Below are 5,713 nucleotides of genomic sequence, written 5' to 3' on the forward strand. Positions count from 1 at the left end.
TCTCTCTCTCTCTCTCTCTCTCTCTCTCTCTCTGCTGGCTGCCTGTGCTTGTCTTTGCAGTAAAGAAGTGACTCAGCTGACAGCAGAACAGGTCAGGTAATCTGCACAGGCCCTCAGCTCAACAAAGACTCTGTGCTTAGTCACAAAACAAAGTCTCACTGCTTCACACATACACACACACACACACACACACACACATCAAGCAGGACAGGACGAGTGTGACAGAATATGTCGAGAGCAGCGCTTCAATGGATTTAAAGCCTCCGACTGAGCTGTCTTTTGGTTTATTGGGATCTCTGCTACACACGTCGCCGCTGCTTGTCTGCGACGTCTTCATCATCTTTCATCTCTTCTCGCTCTCTCATCGGAGTCCTCCCTCTGTCCTCTTTGGGTTGTTTACAATGTCGGTGATGTAAGACTTCACAGCTACAAAATGCAACTTTTTGATCTTTAGAGGCGGCTAAGTGTAGTGTTAGTCCTGCCCTCCTCCCGCTGCTCGTGTTCCAGAACAACACTTGTCACTTATCTTCATGCCCTGTCTCCGGGAGATAATCTGCCGCCGTCAACACAAGCTCGGCGGTGCAACCCAACAAATTGGCGAGCATCATTTGTCACTGCTCCGCCAACTCTCTCTTCTCCTTAATATTGCACCAGCCTGGAAAGTTGTCTCTTGATGGTGGTGGTGTTTTTCCATCACAGGGTTTTTGTTTGCCACACATTCAGCTTTCTTGTGCTTCTTTCAGTGAGCTCCTAGAGGGATGTTGACTCTGACGGGCCGGTTGCATTGCACGTGAAGCGTGAACACTTCGCTTCCACTAACATCAATGAATCTGGCTCCACCTGACATGAGTGCAGCACGTAAGTGGTGCTTATTCACCGCAGAGATCCGCCCTACAAGCGTAAAGAAGAAAAAAACACCCACGACCTTTTCCTAAACCTAACTGTCTCATTTTAGGGCTGCACATCAGTTAAAGGAACGTCCACACCCATAGTGTCAAAAATGGACACCGAGTGTCCCGACCTAGCACAAATACGTTGAAAGCCCCACTGCGTCTGACTGAGACGCTAAAGAGGATTTTTGACATCTGTAACAAACGCAAAATGGTACAGAGCCCCGGAGGTCACATGGTGGGGGAAAAAAAGAGAAAAAATGTATGCAAAATAAATAAATTAACCAAAGAACATTTACTGGGGACAAACACTTTTGCGAGATCTTGACTTTGTTTTGTGATATATTGAGTTTCATTTGTGAGATATTGAGTTTGACATAACCCTAACCCACTTTGAGGATCAGTTTGGCTCCCCGGATGCATTTTTCTGACGTCACAACGTTCATATTTTACAGAGTCTACAATGGACACACCAAAATGAAAAGAAGATCATGATTACAGCAAACACTTCCTGAGCTGTCACTTAGAATGAGAAATGAGGAGCAACACTCACATCTGTTGACAGTGCAACGAAAGAAACACATGTTGTAAAAAAGAAGTCTGATTTCATTTAGCAATATGCTAACATCTCTTTAACCCTCACTTAATTCCATGCTTCGTCTGTTTACATCACTCCAGCTTTCCTTGTCCTCTGTTGTTTCCTCATTTTCTCTCGTTCTCTGCTCTTACTTCTCCTGTTGGCTCTTTTATTTTTCCCCCTTTGTTCCTTGTCTCCTGTCTCATCTGATCTCCTCCTCTCCCCCTTTACCTGTAAAAGCAACATGAATATTTCAGGGTTGAGGAGTGCTGAAGCATTGAAGTGTGTGTGTGTGTGGGGGGGGTTTAACCCCATTGTGAGGACTATATCAGTTCCAGCTCTCACATTGTGGGGACTCAACTTGCATCTGGCGTGTGTGCGTGTGTGACTAATGCTTATCTCCCATGATGCCACTTGCCGTGACATGCGAGCATTCAACACGAAAAATCCCAGAGCTGCTGCTGGCAGCTGTGGAATGAAGAGAGAGGAAGGAAGCGGGAGTGGGAAAAAAAAATGAGAAAAGATGCAGAGATGATAATAGCGTTAATTAGAAAATGTTAGCATACTAACACACTAAACTAGCACAGTGAACATGACAACTTTACTTGATAGTTTGGCTGAAGACATTTTTTAACTATTTGTGTTTGTTGATTTCTTTTTTTAATATTTAACGAGAGCAGCGGTTGATTTAAGCAGGGCTATAAAAAGAATGCCAATGCCATTTCTTCCTCTCTGTTGCCTTTGTGTCTGAGCTGTACCTTTTTGGAAATGGCTCCACATGAGGCTTTTAATATTTCATGAAGTGGTCATGTTAAAACGTTCCCCAGGGTACCTTTTGGTATTCTCGCCTCATCTCGTGTGTGTTCTGGAGCAGCAACCTGCACGCCAACGTTTGACCTGAAACACAGATCTCCCCCACAACCCCACACAGAGGCCTCTGCCCAGGAGAGGGGAATATAGAGAAGGGTGTAGGCAATAGGTAAATATAAGAAAAGGTGGAGAAGGGAGGAGTAAATGGATGGAAATGAGGAAAGGAAGGAATGAAAGGGAAAGAAACTGTATTTTGGCTTGTTGGTGATGATAAGATGGCAATAAGTCATATTGTACTGTACTGACGATAGGCAATGCTATCTTTGTCTTTGATAATTTTCCATACTGTAAGCTATACTGTGATCTGTTGTGTATTCATGTTTGTTTTGTACATGTATGTTTCACTGCGTTATGCTTGCTGCAACACAAATTGCCCTTTGTGACAAATACTAAATGGATTGATTGATTGGTTGAGAGAATGAGGAGCCAAATTGGGTGAATCCCAAGTCTAATTTGACGGTCTAGATAAACAACATTTCACTTCTGGGATTGCTTCGATGCCGCCTAAAAATCCACAGGATGTCCCTCATTTTCAGCCGGTTGTCCGTCACCTTCCGCTTTCATTGTGTTGGCGTTCTAACCTCCGGTGGATTTCTGAGGACTATGGTTACCTGGTCCTCAGATCTCTGCAGGGTAAATCCAGATAGCTAGCTAGACTATCTGTCCAACCTGAGTTTTCTGTTGCTTTCTCTTTTGTTCTGTAATTGTAATTGTTTTAAAGAAATGCCAATGAACCAGAACGCGTTTTTCTCTCGTCCCGGCAGTGTGAACTTGCTAGACCCTCCTCCGCAGTGCTGTGGGGGAAGGACAAACAATGCAAGACTCTTTATTTTACATCTCCTCTCTCCTCTTCTTGAACTGGAAATTATTCTGGTCCACCTTCTTGAAGACCATCACAAAGCGTGTGTGTGTGTTTATCTGATTAGCAGTTGGGGCATTAAAGCTGCAGCACTTTGAACAATGTTCGGTTTCTTTTACAGAATGTAACATTTGGGGGCGGCTGTGAGCGGTCATCTACCAATGAGTCAATCCCTCGCCCTGGCAGTTTCACGTCCTTAAGTAAGACACGGAACCCCAAAATGCTCCCAACGGAGTGTGAATGTTATTCCGATGAGCAGGTGGCACCTTTAATGGCAGCCTCGGCCACTGTGTATGAAAGTGTGTGAATGGTGAGTGGTTCCTATATTATGTAAAAGCCCTTTGAGTAGTCTGTAAGATTAGAAAAGCGCTATGTAAGAACAGTCTATTTACATTTATTGTTTCCTCATTTTCTCTCGTTCTCTGCTCTTACTTCTCCTGTTGGCTCTTTTATTTTTCCCCCTTTGTTCTTTGTCTCCTGTCTCATCTGATCTCCTCCTCTCCCCCTTTACCTGTAAAAGCAACATGAATATTTCAGGGTTGAGGAGTGCTGAAGCATTGAAGTGTGTGTGTGTGTGGGGGGGGTTTAACCCCATTGTGAGGACTATATCAGTTCCAGCTCTCACATTGTGGGGACTCAACTTGCATCTGGCGTGTGTGCGTGTGTGACTAATGCTTATCTCCCATGATGCCACTTGCCGTGACATGCGAGCATTCAACACGAAAGCTTTCCACCCAGCCCCAAGGAGCGAGGATGGAGGATCGAGGGGGGCGGAGGATCTCTGACGAGTTATGAGCAAGGATACATGAGAGCAGCCTTCCCGTTGCTAACTCCGCCCGTACAGCTGACGAATTCACGTGACGCTTCAGAGGAAAAGAACGTCTCATCCCTCTGAAAACACATGTCCACGTTTCCTCTCTCCTCGTATGAATTTCTCGTGATTCTCCCATGTTTCCATCCTGCGTGGGACGGGCTAAGACGTGAGAGAAGGAAACATGGAAGCAAAAGGACTTGGGAAGTACCCATTGAAGAAGGGAAGAGGGAAGGGAATGAAAGAAAAAGAACAGAAATAGGAGTAGAGGAAATAAACAAGGAAACAACGGAAGGTGGGGAGAGAGTAGAAAGGGATGAAAAGAAGACGAGAGAATGATTGGAAGGGGCAAAGTGAAAATGGGGGTTAGGTATAGGGGTGTTTCCAAGACCTGCCAAGCCACTTGATTATGTGACTAAACATTATTAGAGAAAACATTGCCCCTGACATTTGATACAATTAACACAATTAATGTTACAATTACTACAGAAAAAGCCCAATGGAATAGCACAGCTTCAAGACCTCAGCCTCCCCGCCTTGTTTACCGCCCATGTGAGCTGAGCTGCTATCTCAGCACACACATAGGCAATACTAGCAGGAGTTATGGACAGGTTGACGTTTTATTATGCTTGTCATAGGCAATGAAAATCATCTTTGTTGGAGGAAGGACACACATAAAGGTCTGCACACCCACACTTAATGAAACTCCCCTTCCCCCATGTATGAGGAGCTGTAAAAGTCATTACAGTGATTAGTATGGCACGGACAAAAGGACACACAATGCACAAATGTACTCGTGATTTGACATTTTCCTGCTCATCAGTGGTTATGAAAGATGCTGCTATAAATAAGGGACATTCAAAACAAATGCCTGCATTACCATAAAAATGTACAATCCTCAAATATGTATTTGAATATAATAAGACAGTAGGACACGCAGACACAAACACGCAGCATCCAAGCAAGTTGAACAAGGTGAAGTGGAGATTGTTATTGTGCTCCTTGAAATTAATAACCTTTGTCTTATTAATCATAATCTCCCATTGCACACAGATACAGTCTAGGATAGGAGAAAGGAAAAACTCTGCAAAATGGTCTCGGCAAAGGACTTGTTTTGGTGGAAGATATGAACCTCTGAAAAAGAAAACACCACGTACAATATTAAAGGAGGTTATCTGTTCCCACAATACAGTAACGTGAGCTATTTTCTTTCTTCACAGCAATCCCACCAATGGGCCCCAAAACATTCCACTTAGAGATGTTGTAAACAATGTCGTTTTTACAATCTTTCCCTAAAAGACCCACGCACCTTGTTGCACGATCCAATATCTTTTTCAAAACTAGTCTCTTTTTTTTTTTTTTGGCCTGTAGCTTGCTAGCTCCAAGGTTGTTGTTTCCTAAAGAAAACTGAGTTACATCACAGCAATCACAGTTTATTGTGGTCGTTGATCCAGACCTAGGGTTAAGGGTAGGGTTAGGGTTGGGGATGGTTTAGGGGGGTTAGGGTTAGCAAATTTACCAAATACCAAATGACCTAGTCTTATTTGAGAGGGTAATTTTAAAACTTGTTTGGATCATCGGACACGAGAGTATGCAACCCTGACATACACACATACATAAAACACATGAACTATGCTAAACACATCCAATCACATCAACGCACACACATCTACAGATGCAGACACAATGAAAGCGGAAGGTGACGG

Source organism: Etheostoma spectabile, unplaced genomic scaffold, assembly GCF_008692095.1.
Source record: "Etheostoma spectabile isolate EspeVRDwgs_2016 unplaced genomic scaffold, UIUC_Espe_1.0 scaffold172, whole genome shotgun sequence".
NCBI classification, from domain to species: domain Eukaryota; kingdom Metazoa; phylum Chordata; class Actinopteri; order Perciformes; family Percidae; genus Etheostoma; species Etheostoma spectabile.